The 25160-nt window shown below is 39.9% G+C and overlaps 1 long non-coding RNA gene across 1 annotated transcript; it reads right to left on the minus strand.

The window, feature by feature from the left end:
• Nucleotides 1-1387: 1387 nt before the first annotated feature.
• LOC124259084 lies at nucleotides 1388-21499 on the minus strand. The gene is made up of 3 exons (XR_006893753.1): nucleotides 21448-21499; nucleotides 14880-14886; nucleotides 1388-1428 (listed from the first exon to the last, which is right to left on the minus strand). It is a non-coding gene; the product is annotated as an uncharacterized LOC124259084 (long non-coding RNA).
• Between the last annotated feature and the right edge of the window lie 3661 nt (nucleotides 21500-25160).

A 25160-nucleotide genomic window follows, 5' to 3' on the forward strand; every position in this document is an offset into this window, starting at 1 on the left:
CTAAGATTCTGTCTGAAACAACATCCGAGCCCAAAGATATGCAGTTATACATGTTAATCAATACCTGAATACCCCAACGTACATATCTAAATTGACATATGCACATAAAGGTTTAGAGTGTTATCTGATAGCTGAACACCCAAGCATACCTATCTCAACTGACATCTGAGTATAACAGTGTACAGTGTCATCCAATATCTCAATACCACATCGTATTTATCTCAACTGACATCTGAGTATAACAGTGTACAGTGTTATCCGATATCTCAATACCCAAGCATACCTATCTCAACTGACATCTGAGTATAACAGTGTACAGTGTTATCCGATATCTCAGTACCCCAGTATACCTGTCTAAAACATCTGAACATATCAGTATGCAGTGTTATGCGGTGTCTCAGTATCTCAGCATGTCTATCTAAAGTGACTGTATGCAGTTTTATCCGATACCTGAATACCCCGGAATACATATCTAAACTAACATCTAAACAATATGCGGTGTTAATCGATGTCTCAATATCTCTGCATGCATATCTCAACTGACATCTGAGTATAACAGTGTACAGTGTTATCCGATATCTCAGTACCCCAGCATACCTATCTAAACTAACATCTGAACATATAAGTATACAATGTTATCCGATATCTGAATATCCCAATACTATAAACGTATCCTTTTCCCAAGCTTAACCGACCTTAAAATAGTGTACAAACTGAAATAATGACCGATAACGTTATTTCACACAAGTGAATATACCCCAAACCAAATAAATACATAATATAACTCATTTTCATGTATGAGTTGAGTTTCGTGGTTTGGGTTTACCTTGCAACTGATAAGGACACATTTGTTAATATTAATATTTTTGCTTAAATTCAATGTAAACATGTTGCTTAACTCATGTTACAAAATAAACTGAAAACCTTCTTTCTACTTCATTCTTAAGCACAACAGATAGAATCTATGAAACACTTAAAAGAATTGAACATATGCCGATCGTTATGAATTTCCATTTCACCAATCTTTAAAGGTCATTTGACAATGAAGAACGACAATAAAGCTTAATGTACAATCCCACGCAGCATGGCCGCGTGACCTCTCTGTGACAGATGTACAGTGGAGATGTCAAAGATGGCACTCGTTCAAAAACCAGTAAAAAGAGGATTGTGAGATATGAGCGGGAAATAGCAGCTTCGCGAAGAAGGATGGGCGTCTATACAATAGCCATACGTCAGTCGTATCCGTCATTGAGAATATCTCGTCCCCTTCCGGGGAAATGAACGCATTGTGTGCTTGTACCTCTGCGTCAGCATTTGAAATGTAGGTAATGCAGATCGAACCTAAAATAATACTGACTGAGTATGGTTTTACGCCGCTTTTAGCAATATTCCAGCAACATCACGGCGGGGGACACCCGAAATGGGCACCTAAAATAATATTAATAATAATGAGAATATATATAACGCGTCTTTTCAAGGCTGATATCCTGCTAAAAGCCCACAATCTGATCCTTATTACCCAGGATAGCCCGAGCCAAGCTAAACGGTTGATAGCCTAATGACTTATCCAACCGGGTACCCATTTTCTGCTGGGTGAACAGAGGCAATTTTGACCAAACTCACATGCCTAAGGTGAGACCACATGTATCACATGTGCTTCGTTGTGGGAGCAGGAGACAAGCTCGTTCACATCCGCCAAGATGAATGTGGCATGACATATAACATATATTTTTAAAAATGTTATCTTTAAAAATATATTCACATCTGGTAATATTCAGTATAAAATGTGGTAGTAGGTATCGATCACCAGTAGGCATAAGTAATCGGATTATCTTGCCTTTCAGATTGTTTTTGGATATTTTGTGTTTTTGTTATTGTAGATTTATTGTATTGAAACATTTTCTACATACCATATACACGTAATTCGTTTCTGTCAAAATGTTATTTCTGATTTTTGCTTAACCCACCTACAAAGGAGTAATTGAAATTAACATCAGTGTGTCATTTCCCAAGAGACTATTTTAAAATTAACATATATATTGGCAGCGGAAACAGAAACGATTTTTTGTCACATTAACATATCAATATTCCGTTTGTCATAACAGTAAATACGAATGCTTAATCATCTTCACAGGTGATTCATTAAAGACAGGAATTTATATGAGAGCTTTTGACAACAGTGTCAAGTCTTAGTTGGGAAGATTCGTTTAATGAATCTGAAGATAGTACAGAAAGGTTTTAACATGTCTTTTTAAATTCCTTTTGGCCGAAAATGATTTTACTGGGATAATAAAAGTTAGTAATGACACCAGTTATCCGCGAAGCGGGAGAACAAGTCTTGCCCGTCCCTTAGCACCCGCCATCAGTACAATGTTTCAAGAGAAATGTTAGTGAGTGAGTTTAGTTTTACGCCGCACTCAGCAATATTCCAGCTATATAGAGGCAGTCTGAAAATAATCTAGTCTGGACCAGATAATCCAGTGATCAACATCATGAGCATCGCTCCACGCAATTGGGATACGATGCCATGTGTCAGTCAAGTCAGCGAGCCTGACCACCCGATCCCGTTAGTCGCCTCTTGCGACAAGCGTGGGTTGCTGAAGACCAATTCTAACCCGGACCTTCACGGGTCTGTAGTAGTAGTGGATGTGCGTGTGCGTGTGCGTGTGCGTGTGCGTGTACGTGTGCGTGTGCGTGCGGGTTTATTCATAATTACCCTTTGTGTGTCACGAATAAAGATCTTGTTCGTTGTTTAGCGCCACATTCGGCAACATTCACTTTTTTGTAATCGAGGCTTGACCGGATCGATAAATTAGATAAATGTGCTCCGGATTAGACTTGTTGAAATCACCGCTTGAGTCATACCATGAAGTTTACATACCGATCAACATATCTTCAAATGAAGTACTTAATTATTTCATAGATACCTCTAGTTGTATTTTCACATTACAGATACGATCATCTGTAGTCCATTTTAGCTCTTATGGCATGATAAATTGTTCTGATTCATTTTGAAATACAGATATCAAGAAAGGTCATATTAATGCTACTTTATTAAATAGTAAAACGTATAGATATATGCCAGGTTAGAAAGTCTTGATTATCTCACAAAACAGATTCAATTTGGGATGAACTGTAGTTTTTGTTGTATTTGTTGCATTTGAAATATTGTAATATCTGATTTATGTTTTTTTAATATATTGTAGGCATTTGGTTTCATTGAAAAAATATGAAATTGTTATTAATTTCCGAATAAATGTGCGAGAATATCACTACACCACTGATTATTTAAAAACTGAACAATAAACATTTATATATTTGTTTATATTGTCAAATTTCGGTGTATAAAAATATTAACATCAATGCACAATATAAACAGCGTAAAAATGCAACATGGCGCCTGTGATATTCAAAACGAAACCAAAGTTTTGCTTGATGCAATTCCTTATCATGACTGTATAGTATCCGGGTCTGTTTACGTTATCTTGTAACGTGACTTTGCGCGTGTTTGTGAAGGGTGTCGTCGGTGTGGCAGGATACGCTCAAATTTTCTGGATGCATCTCGTATCATCCCTATTTGATAGTGATTCCTAAACGTACGCTTGACTCTACTTTAACTAGGATTTCACATTGGCTTTGTCCTATTATTTTAATAATATTCATCAGAAAAAAATATTTATCACAGAATAAAATAAACTTTATCAGATGATGAAAACAAAAGAGCTCTTTTTTCTAGAACTGGTTTTGTAGAATTCAAATTATAAAATACATTTCTCGAAATATTTTTGTGCGTGTTGATTAATAAAAAGGAAGCGGTTATAAACAGGTACAGTGCTAGTGTTACATATAATGCATATTTAAGGCTGCGTAACCTTTGTATTTCTATGTATTGGTTTTGAACCCATTTTCGTTGATAACGCTGTCCTTTATGCACTCACGCTTTATTGGTTTGTTTTCTTTATATAACCCCCAACCCACTTTTGAGTTCCCTCCCTGCATTGCCAGTGCCACCCTATTCGCGGGATTGATCCGAGTCCCCCTTTATTACCCGCTGTTTTATGTCTATTCTCGTTTGCTTGGTCAGTAAGAACAGCTGGCCGAAATAGCCGACGAGGCTAGTTCCAGGATCCTTCCTGGATTTCATTAGTCGTGTCCATAGCAATTTCCAGTGTCTGAAATCAATATTTTCTCCAACGGTCAATGCCCCACTGGTCCCCTGCAAGGTCGCCTTATGGTCACTTCGATCGATACGTTCAACCGTGTATGGTGTACAGTGGTCATATAGTGGCGTGAGTCTCCTGGAGAACTGCCCATGGCACGTGCAGACTGACCACTTGTGTCGAGTGACGTGTTCAGATATTGATGAGAAAGTAAGGTAGAATCTCTTCTCGTGAACAGCCCGGGGCAGAATTATAGTGATTTCTGGTAAGATTGTGAGCCTAGTCTTTGACCATTGCGTGTATCTAGCCAAGAACTGGACAACTGGGCATTAGTGTCCAAATCTATCAGATGACCACTCCGACACCCATGGCGTGAGGTACGGAGATGGTCATCGGTTATTCATCACACCTCGTTATAAGACACTGTCTGGAAAGGACATTGAAGGAAACCGTTTAAAAGAACCCCCACGTGAATTTAGAACCTAATTTGCATAACTACAAAAAATATGTTGTTTCTTTCAATTGCGCGAAACACATGACGCTATACCATCCTAAGAGGGATGAATCATTCTTTATATAAATATCGATTTGAAGATGTTCTTCATAATTTTTTAATTAGCCGTCAGTCGATTATCTCTCAAAGTTAAAACTATGCATTCTATTTATTTGTGCCACCTTGACATAATATGCAGCCGAATGTACTTATACCAATCTTATGGACGGTGCAGTTATAACTTATACATTGTGGTATCAGAATACCTTTGAAATCACAGAAGACCATTTGTCATCAATGTAAGATTTTATGGAAGCACTTTCTATTCTTCCTCATTTTCATTTCCGATCTATATATCTAAACCAAACGAGGCTAAGTTATCACGTGACAATGCATGATTGATTAGTTGGAGAGGCTGACAAGAGGATAATACTGACATAACACGATTGTATTGACATTAGTTGAATGGACATATTATTTAGAGAGCTTTGATTGACAGACATACTCATAGAACGATATCCATCCATTATGCCTGATGTATATAAACATCTGGATGTTGTTAAGAGGAAAACAATTCATCTATTCTCGTCATGCATGAACTTCGATAGAAGATAATTCCTTGTGAAGGTGGTAGTACATTGGAAACCATTGCCAATAACAAGTGAAGTTGGTAACTAAACTGAGGAGGATTGTTTATATACAAGCAGATATCAATGGAGGTATATCTGGGTTTTAGATTAATCTGTATGTCTTGTCTGGGAATAGGGAATCGGTTCACATTACCCACGGTTGATAGTTATTGGTCACTACTTTGTTATGCATTTGAAAAGCCCTTATCTTATCTCGTGTTATCTTAGCGACAAATTATGTATACAGGGTCAAAATGACATTTGTTTTGGTATTCTTATTTTTATTCACAGAAATGCTTAAAGATTTACGTTTTTTAAACTCTACTGAGGGAATCTATTTATCTATGTGAGGTAGAAAAATAGTACCATCCCCCATTAAGACTACTAATACGTTCAACAACTGATATGTGATGTAAATTTACACGCGCGCGGACGCACGCGCACACATGCACACACATGGGGTAGTTTCTGTATATCTATTTCATTTTGGTTATTTTGCTGTAACTTGTAACAATCAAAGTTAACCAAGTTTAAGGATCAATGGTTTGCTTTCGGAATTAAGTTGAATATGAATCCTCCTCGCACCTATTCCGATTAAGAGTTGCATAGTAGAATAGTTGAATATAGATGTTTCGAAATATTAACAGTAAATATTGATTATGATACAGAACAAACATGAGTAATGCCAATGTACGCTCTCGAGCTGTAAATGTATTTGGACTCGGAAAAGAGAGGAGACGAAGTAAAGGTAGAAATAGGTTGACTGGAAAATGATCCTGGGATATGTTCTTGATATTGTATCAATATTGGTAAGAATGATGCAGGGAGCAAGTTTATTGATTATCTTGATGCTCGTGGGTTGGCTGGCGCAGTCACGTCTGCTGCGTGTGGGTTGTCGTCTGCTCCCTGCACGTGCTGATGGCAGGAAAGAGACGAGACCTGATTACGACACTGTTCGTAGAAAATCAATGTTCATGTTGCAGAATTGTAGCTGGCCGCTGAAACAGTGGGAGGAGCTGATAGGAGGAGCATCGCAGTTGTTAGATCAATGCCATGCTTCTGATATTTTATAAACTTCTCATATCGTGGGGTGATGTATGAGCGACTGTGCTGAAAACCAATGGCCGTTCATTACAGAACGTCTCGTAAATTAGAACAGATCCGTCAGACATTTCAGTGAGCCAATCCCACATACGTGTACTTCATCCATTTGTTTCCCAACTACAAAATTGCCTTTTTGATTTGCCTGAATTAATACTTCACTGTTGTGATATTACCTTAAACGACCTTTGGACTTTGATCAAATGGTTGGTAAGTTTGTTGTTTAACGCCGCACTCAGCAATATCCCGGCTATATGGCAGCGGTCTGTAAATAATCGAGTGTGGACCAGACAATCCAATGATCAACGTCATGAGCATCGTCCTAAGCAATTGGGATACGATGACGTGTGCCTGACCACCCGATCCTGTTAGTCGTCCCTTACGACAGGCATGGGCTGCTGGGCCCAGATTTTCGAAGCTCTCTTAGCGCTTTGATAGTCACAAGTGCCATACATTAACATTAACTTACGACTATCTTAGCGCTAAGAGATCTTCGAAAATCTATGCCTGAAGACCAATTCTAACCCAGATCTTCACGGGTGATCAAATTGTAGTTGTGGTGAAGTGAAATACAGAAAAGCGACGAATTCCTTTTCACATTCAGGAGATATCTCTGTTAAAAGCCGAGACCATGGTACAGTTCCGATTATATCAAGCCATGTGTTTATGACTCACTGTAAAACAGTCATGACACCAGGTGTTCACATAAAGGCGAACGTGTCCTGTCACGGTGGGGGTTAATGTCAGCTGTTACCGATTCACATATAGCACGTATCGCAGTATATAAGCAAATATTTGAAACGTGACCCACACAATGTAGCATATCCATTTAAAACATATTATAAACTGTTCACATCCAACAAAAGGGTTGTCGTGCGTCTTGCGATGAAATGGTGATGTCATTGTTCAGTCAGATAACTAGGCGAATCCCTATCTCACTCCCTGTATCCATATTTTAACAAACTCGTATCTACTCTAAGCAAGTTATATTTTTGTGTGCAAAGGTTTTATTCTGTTATTGGTGTATTTGCTATTGATGTTTCAAGACCCGTGAAGGTCAGGGTTAGAATATTGGCCTTCAGTAACCCATGCTTGTCGTAAGAGGCGACTAACGGGATCGGGTGGTCAGGCTCGCTGACTTGGTTGACACATGGCATCGTATCCCAATTGCGTGGAGCGATGCTCCTGATGTTGATCACTGGATTATCTGGTCGATTAGACACTTCCTCTATATAGCTGGAACATTGCTGCGGCGTCAAACTGCATTTCTCTTGAAACATATATACGTATATCGATGTTCATGCTGTTGATCACTGGATTGTCTGGTCCAGACTCGATTATTTACAGACCGCCGCTATATAGCTGGAATATTGCAGAGTGCGGCATATAACTAAACTCACTCACTCACTGTGTTATGTTATTGGTGTATGTGCTATTGATGTTTTCATGTATCCATTTGACAATGTATATCACTTCACTTTTAACGGATAGCTTCAAATGCATTACCCTCCCCCTATCACAATGTACAGAGTACACCTGTACTGACCCTCCAATTATCACAATGTACACAGTGCACCTGAACTGACCCTTCAAGTAGCACACTGTACGGAGTACACCTGTACTGACCCTCCAAGTGTCACACTGTACAGACTACACCTGTACTGACCCTCCAAGTATCACACTGTGCGGAGTACACCTGCACTATCTCACTGCTTATCACACTGTACAGAGGACACCTGTACTGAGCCTTAAATTATCACACTGTGCGGAGTACACCTGCACTATCTCACTACTCATCACACTGTACAGAGTACAGCTGTAATAAACCTCCAAGTATCACACTGTACAGAGTACACCTGAACTGACCCTCCAAGTATCACACTGTACAGAGTACACCTGAACTGACCCTCCAAGTAGCACACTGTACGCTGTACACCTGTACTGAGCCTCCAACTATCACACTGTACAGATTACACCTGTACTGACCCTCCAAGTATCACACTGTACAGACTACACCTGTACTGACCCTTCAATTATCACACTGAACAGAGTACACCTGCACTATCTTGCTACTCATCACACTGTAGGGAGTACACCTGTACTGACCCTCCAAGTATCACACTGTACAGATTACACCTGTACTGACCCTCCAAGTATCACATTGTACAGAGTACACCTGTACTGACCCTCCAAGTATCACACTGTACAGACTACACCTGTACTGACCCTCCAAGTATCACACTGTACGGAGTACACCTGCACTATGTCACTACTCATCACACTGTACAGAGTACACCTGTACTGACCCTCCAACTATCACACTGTACAGACTACACCTGTACTGACCCTCCAATTAGCACACTGTACAGAGTACTCCTGAACTGACCCTCCAAGTATCACACTGTACGCTGTACACCTGTACTGACCCTCCAAGTATCACACTGTACAGACTACACCTGTACTGACCCTTCAATTATCACACTGAAGAGAGTACACCTGCACTATCTTGCTACTCATCACACTGTAGGGAGTACACCTGTACTGACCCTCCAAGTATCACACTGTACAGATTACACCTGTACTGACCCTCCAAGTATCACATTGTACAGAGTACACCTGTACTGACCCTCCAAGTATCACACTGTACAGACTACACCTGTACTGACCCTCCAAGTATCACACTGTACGGAGTACACCTGCACTATGTCACTACTCATCACACTGTACAGAGTACACCTGTACTGACCCTCCAACTATCACACTGTACAGACTACACCTGTACTGACCCTCCAATTAGCACACTGTACAGAGTACTCCTGAACTGACCCTCCAAGTATCACACTGTACGCTGTACACCTGTACTGACCCTCCAAGTATCACACTGTACAGACTACACCTGTACTGACCCTTTCAATTATCACACTGAAGAGAGTACACCTGCACTATCTTGTTACTCATCACACTGTAGGAGTACACCTGTACTGACCCTCCAAGTATCACACTGTACAGATTACACCTGTACTGACCCTCCAAGTATCACATTGTACAGAGTACACCTGTACTGACCCTCCAAGTATCACACTGTACAGACTACACCTGTACTGACCCTCCAAGTATCACACTGTACGGAGTACACCTGCACTATGTCACTACTCATCACACTGTACAGAGTACACCTGTACTGACCCTCCAACTATCACACTGTACAGACTACACCTGTACTGACCCTCCAATTAGCACACTGTACAGAGTACTCCTGAACTGACCCTCCAAGTATCACACTGTACGCTGTACACCTGTACTGACCCTCCAAGTATCACACTGTACAGATTACACCTGTACTGACCCTCCAAGTATCACACTGTACAGAGTACACCTGTACTGACCCTCCAAGTATCACACTGTACAGAGTACACCTGTACTGACCCTCCAAGTATCACAGTGTACAGTGTACATGTAAGGAGTGTACATGTAGTAACGAACCACTTCATGATAATGTACGGAGTACATCTGTATTCAACCCACCACTCATCACACTACAAGCAGTACACCTGTATCGTCACCTTTTTTAAATCCACTCTCCATACTGCACAGAGTGCACTTATGTAAGCACATTACTCATCACACTGTACCAAGTACACCTGTAGTAAACATATTACTCATAGCACTGTACGGAGTACACCTATAGTAAACACATTACTCATCACACTGTACGGAGTACACCTGTAGTAAACACACTGCTCATGACACTGTAGGGAGTACACCTGTAGTAAACACACTATTCATCACACTGTACGGAGTACACCTGTAGAAACACATTACTCATCACACTGTACGGAGTACACCTGTAGTAAACACATTACTCATCACACTGTACCAAGTACACCTGTAGTAAACACAATACTCATCACACTGTACCAAGTACACCTGTATTAAACACACTACTCATCACTCTATATGGAGTACACCTGTAGTAAACACATTACTCATCACACTGTACGGAGTACACCTGTAGTAAACACATTACTCATCACATTGTACCAAGTACACCTGTAGTAAACACAATACTCATCACTGTAGGGAGTACACCTGTAGTAAACACATTACTCATCACACTGTACGGAGTACACCTGTAGTAAACACACTACTCATCACACTGTACGGAGTACACCTGTAGTAAACACATTACTCATCACATTGTACCAAGTACACCTGTAGTAAACACAATACTCATCACTGTACGGAGTACACCTGTAGTAAACACATTACTCATCACACTGTACGGAGTACACCTGTAGTAAACACACTACTCATCATTCTGTATGGAGTACACCTGTATTAAACACATTACTCACCACACTGTTTGGAGTACACCTGTAGTAAACACAATAATCATCACACTGTACTGAGTACAGATGTAGTAAACACATTAGTCATCATACTGTTCGGAGTACACCTGTAGTAAACACAATACTCATCATACTGTACGGAGTACACCTGTAATAAACACACAACTCATCACACTGTTTGGAGTACACCTGTAGTAAACACAATAATCATCACACTGTACTGAGTACAGATGAAGTAAACACATTAGTCATCATACTGTTCGGAGTACACCTGTAGTAAACACAATACTCATCACACTGTACTGAGTACACCAGTAGTAAACACAATACTCATCACATTGTACTGAGTACACCTGTAGTAAACACATTACTCATCACACTGTACCAAGTACACCTGTAGTAAACACAATACTCATCACTCTGTACGGAGTAAACCTGTAGTAAACACACTGCTCATCACACTGTACCAAGTACACCTGTAGTAAACACAATACTCATCACTCTGTACCAAGTACACCTGTAGTAAACACAATACTCATCACACTGTACGGAGTACACCTGTAGTAAACACACAACTCATCACACTGTTTGGAGTACACCTGTAGTAAACACAATACTCATCACACTGTACTGAGTACACCTGTAGTAAACACAATACTCATCACATTGTACTGAGTACACCTGTAGTAAACACATTACTCATCACACTGTACCAAGTACACCTGTAGTAAACACAATACTCATCACTCTGTACGGAGTACACCTGTAGTAAACACACTGCTCATCACACTGTACCAAGTACACCTGTAGTAAACACAATACTCATCACACTGTACCAAGTACACCTGTAGTAAACACAATGCTCATCACTCTGTACCAAGTACACCTGTAGTAAACACAATACTCATCACTCTGTACCAAGTACACCTGTAGTAAACACAATACTCATCACACTGTACCGAGTACACCTGTAGTGAACACATTACTCATAGCACTGTACGGAGTACACCTGTAGTAAACACATTACTCATCACACTGTACGGAGTAGACTTGTAGTAAACACATTACTCATCACACTGTACGGAGTACACCTGTAGTAAACACATTACTCATCACACTGTACCAAGTACACCTGTAGTAAACACATTACTCATCACACTGTACCAAGTACACCTGTAGTAAACACAATACTCATCACTCTGTACGGAGTACAGCTGTAGTAAACACATTACTCATAGCACTGTACGGAGTACACCTATAGTAAACACATTACTCATCACACTGTACGGAGTACACCTGTAGTAAACACACTGCTCATGACACTGTAGGGAGTACACCTGTAGTAAACACACTATTCATCACACTGTACGGAGTACACCTGTAGAAACACATTACTCATCACACTGTACGGAGTACACCTGTAGTAAACACATTACTCATCACACTGTACCAAGTACACCTGTAGTAAACACAATACTCATCACACTGTACCAAGTACACCTGTATTAAACACACTACTCATCACTCTATATGGAGTACACCTGTAGTAAACACATTACTCATCACACTGTACGGAGTACACCTGTAGTAAACACATTACTCATCACATTGTACCAAGTACACCTGTAGTAAACACAATACTCATCACTGTAGGGAGTTACACCTGTAGTAAACACATTACTCATCACACTGTACGGAGTACACCTGTAGTAAACACATTACTCATCACACTGTACGGAGTACACCTGTAGTAAACACATTACTCATCACATTGTACCAAGTACACCTGTAGTAAACACAATACTCATCACTGTACGGAGTACACCTGTAGTAAACACATTACTCATCACACTGTACGGAGTACACCTGTAGTAAACACACTACTCATCATTCTGTATGGAGTACACCTGTATTAAACACATTACTCACCACACTGTTTGGAGTACACCTGTAGTAAACACAATAATCATCACACTGTACTGAGTACAGATGTAGTAAACACATTAGTCATCATACTGTTCGGAGTACACCTGTAGTAAACACAATCACTCATCATACTGTACGGAAAGTACACCTGTAATAAAACACACAACTCATCACACTGTTTGGAGTACACCTGTAGTAAACACAATAATCATCACACTGTACTGAGTACAGATGAAGTAAACACATTAGTCATCATGCTGTTCGGAGTACACCTGTAGTAAACACAATACTCATCACACTGTGCTGAGTACACCAGTAGTAAACACAATACTCATCACATTGTACTGAGTACACCTGTAGTAAACACATTACTCATCTCATCACACTGTACCAAGTACACCTGTAGTAAACACAATACTCATCACTCTGTACGGAGTAAACCTGTAGTAAACACACTGCTCATCACACTGTACCAAGTACACCTGTAGTAAACACAATACTCATCACTCTGTACCAAGTACACCTGTAGTAAACACAATACTCATCACGCTGTACGAGTACACCTGTAGTAAACACACAACTCATCACACTGTTTGGAGTACACCTGTAGTAAACACAATACTCATCACACTGTACTGGTACACCTGTAGTAAACACAATACTCATCACATTGTACTGAGTACACCTGTAGTAAACACATTACTCATCACACTGTACCAAGTACACCTGTAGTAAACACAATACTCATCACTCTGTACGGAGTACACCTGTAGTAAACACACTGCTCATCACACTGTACCAAGTACAGATCAGTAAACACAATCACTCATCACACTGTACCAAGTACAGATCTAGTAAACACAATGCTCATCACTCTGTACCAGGTACACCTGTAGTAAACACAATACTCATCACTCTGTACCAAGTACAGATGTAGTAAACACAATACTCATCACACTGTACCGAGTACAGATCTGTAGTGAACACATCACTCATAGCACTGTACCGAGTACACCTCTAGTAAACACATTACTCATCACACTGTACCGAGTACAGATCTGTAGTAAACACATTACTCATCACACTGTACCGAGTACACCTGTAGTAAACACATTACTCATCACACTGTACCGAGTACAGATCTGTAGTAAAACACATCACTCATCACACTGTACCAAGTACAGATCTAGTAAACACATCACTCATCACACTGTACGGAGTACAGATCTAGTAAACACATTACTCATCACACTGTACGGAGTACACCTGTAGTAAACACATTACTCATCACACTGTACGGAGTACAGACCTGTAGTAAACACACTGCTCATGACACTGTACGGAGTACACCTGTAGTGAACACACACCTCATCACACTGTTTGGAGTACACCTGTAGTAAACACAATATTCATCACACTGTACGGAGTACACCTGTAGTAAACACATTACTCATCACATTGTACCGAGTACACCTGTAAGTAAACGTACCTCTGATCAGACTGTACCGAGTACACCTGTAGTAAACACACTACTCATCACACTGTACGGAGTACACCTGTAGTAAACACATTACTCATCACATTGTACCGAGTACACCTGTAAGTAAACGTACCTCTGATCACACTGTACCGAGTACACCTGTAGTAAACGCACCACTCATCACACCATACGGAATACACCTTTAATAACAACTGTGGCACATTAACTACAGTATCATGAAAGACTCGGGTGTTCAGGAACCCGTGTTGAGTACAATGTGTTTTTGTGGCCTTCCACCACGTAAACGGTGGAACTCACAGCTGGGGCCTGGGATGAGGATGTGCCTGAATCCACCCAGTTCACCTGTGCACATCGTCACCACGGGAGGTGACACGAACAATGAACATGAAAATGTTTCCATCATGTTAGAGCGTTTTGTTGTCTTTGTCTAAAGAGACTGTGATGTGTTTTCGCGTTATAAAAGTTTACGCACCACACATGCTTTTTTCCGATGTTCAATGCGACCCCTAACTCATATCATATGAATATTTCACGAATTTACTACATTTCGTGAAAGTGTTTGAAAATGCTTTTGAAATAATCATAGAAGCAAATTCTGTATTTAGTGTTATGATTGTTGTAGGTGATGACAATATATGGTGAAAGTTGCTACATGTTTTGTGTCTCTTTATCTGCTGAATACTGGTCCACGAAAACCATAATGTTATCTTTGCTTATCACCACCCACCTTTCAATGCTTTATCCTGTTTCACATCATGCTGTTGGCTGGTCTACACAGCTCATGCTTGTAGTGATAAAATACCTTCCCACAATTGTAGGACACCTCTACTACTCACAGTCCTTTGTTCCAATCCGACAATATCATAATCGTTTTATTACATTCTGATGTTACCAGGCCTGAGCCGATGAGTCCGTCAGAAACACGTGCAAGGGCAAGTCAATTTTTTTCACCTGAAGCAAAACCGGGGAACGTATGATACAAGTCAAAATAGGAAACTGCGTCCGAAATAATGTTTATCACTGATGCGTCAACGTTGTAAATGGCCCACACACGACTGCTTTATCACTATCCGACAATTTTAGTGATATCTAACTCCAGTATTGTTCAATCTAACTCTATACATTGAATAGAATGAGTGATTCATTTACCAATACCACATATAATAACTTATGAAGCTATGAGCAATGAGCGTAAAGACTAGCGTATCTCTGGAGGACAACGATAAGCTATGACAACACAAGCCAAAGGTCTGAAACTACTTACTTACAGAAGTGACAATGATCACGATCTCTACATGGTTGCACGGATTGCACGGATTGCACGGAAGGCCATGTCCGCCAAGGGCTGTGTAGAGTTGCGTCCCTTTGGTACGCCAGAACCCTATGATCGTGGATTCGAATACCTATGCGCTTTGAGTGTGTTTCTACGTTTCGCACATCCGTTTGTCATACACGTGTTCCTGAATTTCGCCAAATAGGTTGTCCTGAAAGACCTCACCTGAACAACTGCTTTGCCTCTGCATGTGTTTGTGACCCGAGCTGGATACACTCGCCTTTTTGTGCGACCACCTGATATCATCCCATTTGAGAGTGATTCATAATATGCTCAAGACTGATCGGAATCGTACAGCGGATAGCTTTAACAGGCCGTTCTTATAAATATGAAGGTTTTCATCGCTTTTATTGTCTAACCATCTGTCAACAAAACAGTTTCGCAGAGTCGTTTTAACCTGCATGGAAGTGATTCAAGCTTGGAACGAGCTGCACGTAAGATACTTGCGTTCACCAGATGTTGGTAAATTGACAATGTCATGTTCCATGGGATTCAACCCATCTACTTCAGCATCTATTAAACCTGGCGATGCAAGAATGTTGGCTTATTATGCTTTGATTACGGATGAGAAGAGAGCGTATGTTATCTCCCATCCTTACGTAATAACGTCACTATCAGTGAAAGCACGATAGGTGTCATGTAGTGGTGTTAGTTCCTGTACTGCACACACCGTAAGCTGGCTGATTGGGGGCGACGGTAACCTTGGAAACAGCTCTATCAAGTTTTCCATTTGACGTCATTTTGTAGATAATGTTAATATTTCATGACAAGTTGAAAGTCAAATTTCGAAAAGTGTTACATGCAAGGTAAACATAATCATTTATTTACGTTTAACGAGAACATATTGATAAACATGATAAATATAAACATTACATTATATATATTGTATGTAGAAGGGCGGCTCTCGAAAGTCTAATGCTGTGAAATTCGCTTCAATGAAACTAAAAATTGCAAAGAAACAGTTTAACGACTAACCATGTCATCTCGTAAGTGCATGTGCACTTGTAAGTTTGCTGTAAAAACAACAACAAAACTTCCGAAATCAGCAAAACACCTAAAAATAATTTAAACGGTTTCGCGCGTTATCTTTGTTGCAAATAATATAAACTATAAATTTCCGGAACAGGCTGCGACAGAACGACTTGCCTATGGGTGAAGGGGCAGAGCACTATTACAAACGTTTATCATTGTAAACGATGGCACTCGCGGTTAAGCGTTCTTCGCGCAATGCAATAAAAATGTAAATGACTCAAAGGACTGACTTCAGTTATTCACTTCGTGCTTTTGGTTTTCGCCAAAGTGGTAAACAACCTGCGTCGTTTATCTTCCAAATCAAGCTTCCACGCCATGAAAAACTTACGTTTATGTGGACTTCTAAATTGTTACCGAACAATTGCTATACTCACGATATAGAGAAGGAACCGTTCTACGGTAGAAGGAAAATCGACTTTAATGTCTGGAGACTTAATTGGGACGAACATTGTGTTAGTGTTTCATTGGAATATTAGGACCCTGACGTTATTGGTTTAAGGCTGTTGTTTATAAGTGACGCGTAAACTTATAGTTAGGCTCCTTATATACGTTTATGTAACAAACGTGCAGATAAATAGAAATAACGTATGCATAAAAACCTTCAAAAGATTCAACCTCATGTCTCTTTAAAAGTATGAGTCATGTTGCAAACATATGTCATTTGTCGCAATTTGGTTTTATAATGATCATATTCAGTAAACGATTTTACGAATGTCTGACAAAGAAAAGTAAAGTTTCCTATTTTATGTCTAGTTAGTGATTTTAGGATGTGCGACTTTATTTAAAAATGAATTTCCCTTTTATATACATAGCGGAACTTCAATAGAGGTTGATTCAGACAATAACAGACTTTGAACTACGTTCGTTGTGCTAAAACTGTCCAAAGACTAGACCCCTGGACGATCGCAACTCAAGATCCTACCAAAGATTATTCAGCTCCCTAAGACAAACTAACGTGATTTCTATATCATCTGCATATTCTCCACAGTTATTGGAAATCAGTAAAAATGTCCCGCAAGTTAACGTGTGATTGTTGTTGGGCGATGTGACACCGGTGGCGAAAGCCAGCTATTGCCCTCTTATCGATCTAGATCGTCGGCTTCTGACAAATTCTGCAGACCAGACGACACTGTTACATGCCCACAATTATTTTGGCGGGAAAGCATTGTCATGAGTTTCCGATCTTGCATCCTGCCTTACAGGATGGCGGTTAACAAAGCCTAATGCCTACCGTTTCATTGGTGAACAGGTTCCTTTTGGCGTCTTTGTACAAATAGCTTTGCATGGCTATCATATAAAACATGTAATTGGGAAAAACTGTGAATTATCATTTCATAATTGAGCTTCATGTTTTCCGTTAAAATCAATGTGCATCTGAAAGTTAATACCGCATTTTGCGCCCCATCTTTGCCGGAGTTTGTCTGTTATTTAAGTGTATGAGGACTTAATCAACTCACTGGAACATTTTTCATTATGATGAACAATATGAAAATGGATGCAGTCACGGATCTTCTCGTCAGCTGCTGCATGTTTAGTCTGCGCATGCTCAGACCAGTCAGCCAATCACGGTGGTTTATCGAGTTTCCTACTCAGCGTGGTTATTTTACAGGCGCTGTGAAGAGTTTTGCAGTGCGCACCTACTTGATGTTCAAGCACAGCTGTGAAGGTGAAAAGATGTTGACGATACACGACAAACATACACAACGAGAACAAATACATACTGTCAGAATAACACACACATTCGACATCAGTTATTCTAATACCTATTAAAAGACAGGTATGCGAACACTTTTTAACTACCATTTAACATAGCTAGATTCATATTTGACATATCTTAGATCAATATGTACCAAGAGGAAGAAAACTCGTTCCATATTCATTACAAATATGAAAAATAGCTGTGCCCATTTTACGATTCTGACTATGTATTTTCAATCATAACCACTTTAAGAAGTCATAACCAATTAGTGATAACATTTGGTAGTTGCGAAAAAGCGAGATTGCACCCGTCATAAATACTTGAATATTGTTCAACCGAAAACAATACGAGAGCACTTAAACAGTTTCACTGGATATTTTTATCATTGATGCATACATGATAATGTCCTCCAAAATGTAATCAATGTAATGTTTCAGCTTAACTAATAAGCTCTTTTCACAGCAAATCGATTATCGAATTAAGACTCTGATGACGATGGGGATATGCGGTTGTTTCCGGTGATGATGTTGTGCCTCCAGTAATTCCTACAGGTCAAAGCCCAGCATCTGACATTAAAAATCGGGCTGGCGATTCGTCCAGCTATTGTGTTCCAAGCAGTGGGTGTATCCCGGATGTCAGATTAGCGATAATCACAAAATGTAGCTTTCAGCATATTCCTGACACATCTGACAATGAGTACATTATTCACGTCTATATTTCGTCTATACGATCATGACAGATCGACAAGCTCAATCCCCTTGACCATCTGCCAACAATTTGTCTATATCGCTTTACAGCGTTTACTATAATCCACCTACTCTCTATCTACCCAGTCTACCCTGGGTTTTTGGGCAGGTGGTTTGAGGTCACAAGGAGGTCTCGTGCTTGTCGTGTGGCAACAATTACCCCCAACACCCTGTATGATCACAGTTGTTTGATTGCCCGAGAGGCCAGATGTTCCGTCCGTCAGTCGATACAATGCCGGGTACTGACTGCCCCGTGTCCATACTGACCGCACACCACAGCTGCCAGAACTGACCAATCATGTGAAAATAAAATCGAGAAGACACAGGGAATGTATCAAAAGGATTCAAAGATAGATAATTATGAATGAAGCGTACATCTGTCAAGTACTTGGACATGTGTATAGTCATCAAGTTTCATGAAAAGTGTTTGACAACAAGAGGCTATTACCATTGGTCTTTTACCACCCCGTCAAACTAAATAATTGAAATTTCTGTTACTTTTTTTTGTATGTAAATGGAACCGTCAAAGGCTAGTAGTGACAAATGGTACAATGATATGAAAACTTCTTCTGTTATTTTAAATATTTGTCTTACTTATAATTCACAAAGTATGTACTTTCTTGCTATCCTTGTAGTGGTAATGTTTAACCACGAGACAGGAAACAGTCGTGAAAACACATGCTTGGTTTATGTTGAAAGAACATTCATACGAGTAACAGCATAATGGTCCATTTTAGTGAAAACATATGGTCATAATGCATGTCCCTGCGTGACATACACGCCTTTGAAATATAGACAACATTCTTACTGTTTAATTGTGTCGTTGTAATTGATTTTCTCAAAGCACATTATTTTTTTCAAACATTGAATAATATAATTCCACACTCAAGGTTGGTGAAAACCTCTTTCCTTGAATCAAACTTTTACCAAGAATTTTAACATTGGTTTTTGGTGTGTTGAGTTTCTGATGGTCGATCAGTTGTTCCTTAACAGCAAGTTTCCTCCCACTGATTTACCCAACTGAGCTACAAATAAAAACAACCGGTGAGACCGCTCATCTGTATTTGGATCTACGTACAAACAAACCAGACAGTCCAGTGACCAACATCATGAACATCGATCTACGCAACTGGGATACGATGTCATGTGTCAACCTAGTCAGTGAACCTGACCACTCAATCCCGTTAGTCGCCTCGTACGACAAGCGTTTGATTCCCCACATGGGTACAATGTGTGAAGCCCATTTCTGGTGTCCCCCGTCGTGATATTGCTGGAATATTGATATACGCGGTGTACAACTAAACCTACTCACTCTTACGATAAGCACGGGTTGCAGAGACCAGTTCTAACCCGGATGTTCCCGGGTTCTCTATTACTAAGCCTTCAGGGTGGTAAATGGGTAACTTTACTTATACAAATTCTAACCCTGATCTTCACGGGTCTGTCGAAGTTGAAGCTACCTACGTAAATGACCCCTGAAAGTCCGGGTTAGAATGAACCTTCAGTAACCCATGCTTGTCGCACGAGGCGACTAACGGGATTGGCTGGCTTGGTTGACATACCGGTATGTCATCGGTTCCCAATTGCGCAGATCGATGCTCATGCTGTTGCTCACTGGATTGTCTGGTCCAGACTCGATTATTTACAGACCACCGCCATATAGCTGGAATATTGCTGAGTGCGGCGTAAAACTAAACTCACTCACTCACCTACGTAAATGAGTAGTTATCAGAGGTTATCAACCCAAACTTGATGAACAAATAGGAATATGCAGGGACAAATTTACTTCGAGATAACCATACATTCGGCACATCAACGTTTGACACAACGGCGTCTGACTGTTTGAAGAACCAAGGTGACATGAAAGTCAGCAAAAGATTGTATCACCAGTGTTAAACTCGGGAGAGGGCTTTTATAAGTTGGATAACTTGTGCCCAATCCTTTTCTTGAATGAATAAAATATGTTTAAAACAAACCGGGGTTCGAACCACTAATGTTCCTGACATGGCAAACTCTGCACAACGAATATTTGCGTCTTACACGGCTCGGTCACCCATGAGCACTTTGTGTAAGAAAGAGGTTAGTCCTTTGAATATTGCATCAAACATTTACTTATCTCTGTGATGGCGTGTAAATAATATGTTTGCAGTATACCTATATCTGATTTGTCGCAAAAGAACATAAAGACGTACACCTTTTATCGCATTTTTATTGCATCATAGGTAGATACCTAAAGAATATTTGCGTTTTGCGATAACGTTTATAAATAGAATGGTATGGTCATAGAAAAGTGGAAAGCATCATATTCACGGAGTATGGTTTTACGCCGCCTGTAGCCAAATTCCAGCAACACCACAGCGGGTTTGGTTTGGGAGAGGATGGGTGTTTGTGTGGGTGGTGTGGGTGTGGGTGGTGGTGGTGTGTGTGTGTGTGTGTGGGGGGGGGGGGATGAAGAGGGTCCAGATATGGGCTTGATACAGTACCCACGTAAGGAATCGAACCGGAGTCTTCGGCGTGACTGGCGAATGCTATAACCACTAGGCTTCCCCACTGCCCTCTCCAATCAAATATGATAGTATATTTATCATATATTCACATCTAGAAATAATGAATTGAAAACTTTTATTCAACTTACGTTGGATAAATAGTAATTTCTTTTGGATAAAGTATGCGATTAACTATTTTGTCTAATTCAAATATGTCCTCGCATTTATTGTCTTTTGAGATGTTCCCTTCTGTTTGGAAGCTGATACTGTTACACGTCATATGACTAAATCTACATATACTACGCACTTTTGTACACATATTCGGGGCAGCATGTTACATTCACAGGACCCTTACCGTGTATAGACAACGCATGAAACAAAACCTGGGGTTATTAAAAAGGGGTCTTCATTCCACTGCCCCAATGACCAATCAATACCCCACGGACAGCTAAATAAAGGCCAGAGGCAAAGAATAAAAAAATGTTTTCATTGTCCAGTGGTGGCTACTTATAATGACAAGGTATTCACGGACAATGGGATGGACGTCGATTGTTTTTCTTGTCGGTACCTTGTGTTTGAAGCACAGCGTCCCATATTAAACATTTAGCGATAATTTAATTTTATACGAAAGCTGATCTTCCGAATGGCTAATCAATCGCGTGCTGTTGTGGAAGATAAATCTGAAAAATTGATAAAAGGGCTTGAGGATTAACAAGATGTCGTGAGTTGTCGTGTCGCCATTGTCATGAAGGATGATTTGAGGTTGGTATAGTGTTTGGAAATCTGTTCCATTTTGTTTGAGACATCCTATTGTGTTTCTTTCAAAGCGTGAAATGTTAAACAAATAATTGAAGGTTATGGCTATTGTCCCGATACACTAATAAACCTGACGAATAGATTGGGGACAATATGTATAAATCCTTTGATCTATTTGTTTTTCAGGATTGTTTATTTGTGTGTTTGATATCTTTAAACTATTCCACTCATTGTAACATGCCCGCGGATATTCTTCATCGTGTTTATCTTTCATATTTCATGTTTCACCATCCATATGTTTGTACAGTGAAATTACATATTACAGCTGGTTGATGAAAAAACAGTATTTGTACTGTGCTGTTATTGGTCAATTGTTTAAATAATAAATAAATAGGACCATTCCAATCCCGTAATATAAAGAATTTGAAATAAAAGAAAATCCCGAATGAATATCGTTATTACGAGATTCAAAGCTTCCTTTTACCCTAAATGATGAAATATTGCAAGGTTTGAATTTTGTCTTTGAAATATAAGAGGCACAAAAATACAAATTCTACATTCATGAGAAATATCTACTAAAAGTAGAATCTATTGTATGATTCTAACAATGTCATAACTACAAGGATGTAACTGTTTGAACTACAATCGATAGTAATTGTATCAGGTGTTCGAGAGAAGGTAACTGCATTCTGTGCCACAGTTGCCTCCCCGTCGCAAACACACGCAAAGGCACATCAATCATTCACCCGGAAAGACACAAGAATATACAGCTCAAAATAAGAAATTGAAAATGTGTTTCATACTTGGGATGACAGTGGTTCACAGAATTCAGTAATATTGCTGTATTAATAGTAGTTCTTCTGTTAGATTTTTAACCGACGTTTTGGGTCATTATGGAAGGGGCTTTAATTTGCATTTCTGTTTCCCATACTATATGAAATGTATGTAAGAAACATGCTCTGCTAAGAATTATAAGAAAATACCACATGTGTGTTCATAAGGACATAGAGAATACAGATCATAGCTTGTACGGCAAGAGTCAGTATTACATGCCTATTTGTAAGAAACCCAAATTACAATTTCCTATGAAAGGAAATAATCATTAACGTGCGAACTTCAAATTTGAAACTTGTCACGGCAACTATAGAAACGATATTTAAACAATAGTTACATATGCCCCCTGTTTTGTATTCTTTTAGGATGTTAACTTTTAATTAATACCTCATATTTTAATCTTATAAAGAAATATAGTTTAAACACTGCAGGAAAGTCTTTATGAGCACAGCAATGGAATTACCAACCACGGGGCATCACCTTTTATGATTGACATGTGTATCACTTTCAACTCGTCTCTGCTGACAAAGGACATGTGCACATGTAAATACTTATGAATATTTAATAAACACGAAAGGGAGAGTGCATAAAATGTAGCAGCCTGTACGTGATAAGCTTTTCAAATATACACTTAACACGTGTAAGATATGATAGTCATTCCATGTCCTTGTGATGAGTATATCTGAAAGGCATTTGTATTCACGAACAAAGGACACGCACCAACAGTTTTACACATTTAATAACTGCGAATCCTTATGATGAGAATAATTTTGACAGTTTATTTTATGCTTGAACATTAAAACCAACACCTCGCTATCGTATTTTATGAATAAGCAATCTAGTCGCTGAATTTCAAAATGCACGATACATTTTCGTGTCTACAATACACTACTCTTCAAAACAAACGTTACTTCATGGCAACCGACAGGCGAACTTATCGCAGCCTTCTCGTTGGAAAGCATGGATACTTGTGTTTGTTTGGTTCTTCTGAGTGAGTGAGTGAGTTTTGGTTTTTCGCCGCTTTTAACAATATTCCTGCAATATCACGGCGGGGGACACCAGAAATGGGCTTCACACATTGCACCCATGTGGGATATCGAACCCGGGCCTTCGGCGTGACGAGCGAACGCTTTAACCACTAGCCTACCTCACCGCCCCTGGTTCTTCTGAGGTGCGATTTATTCGTAATCGCGCGATTATTATATTTTAACAGTCGTGCAAACGCACATATGCGTTCAACGTCTATGAACAGTACACTAGAGGAGTGACAGAGAATTGAACTCCGAAGGAGTGAGTGAGTTTAGTTTTACACCGTTTTTATCAATATTTCAGCAATATCACGGCGAAGGAGACCAGAAATGGGCTTCACATATTGTACCCATGTGGGGAATCGAACCCTGGTCTTCGGCGTGACGAGCGAACGCTATGGCAACAAGGCTACCTCACCGCCTCGACTCACGAAGGTGAGTGTGTGACCAAATTGGAAATATGATTGGCACCAAATCGTTGTAGGCATAGTTGACATTGCCGTAAGAACCAGAGACTCTTTGAGACTATCTCTAATAGTCTGTTCCTCATCCTCGAATATACCCGTGAAGGTCCGGGTTAGAATGAACCTTCAGTAACCCATGCTTGTCGTAAGAGGCGACTAACGGGATCGGGTAGTCAGACTCGCTGACTTGGTTGAAACTCGTCATCGGTTCCCAAGTGCGTAGATCGATGCTCATGCTGTTGATCACTGGATTGTCTGGTCCAGACTCGATTATTTACAGACCGCCGCAATATAGCTGGAATATTGCTGAGTGTGGCGTAAAACTAAACTCACTCATCATCCTCGAATAGGGGCTGGGGGATAGCGTAGTGGTTATGGCGTTTGCTCGTCACGCAGTAGGCCCGATTTCGATTCCCTACATGGGTACAATGTGCGAATCCCCATTTCTAATGTCTCTGTCGTGTTATTGCTGAATATTGCTAAAAGCGGCGTAAAGCCCAACTCTCTCATTACCATGGTACTCCTCCCTTTGCCAGGTTCAGAGAAGTTCAAGTTGTAACCATGGAAATGATCAAGAATACTTTCTGCAGCTACCACTGAGGCAAAAAGTTGATAAACTACAT

This window comes from Haliotis rubra, unplaced genomic scaffold, assembly GCF_003918875.1.
Source record: "Haliotis rubra isolate DU_JTF1 unplaced genomic scaffold, ASM391887v1 Scf71, whole genome shotgun sequence".
Classification (NCBI taxonomy): domain Eukaryota; kingdom Metazoa; phylum Mollusca; class Gastropoda; order Lepetellida; family Haliotidae; genus Haliotis; species Haliotis rubra.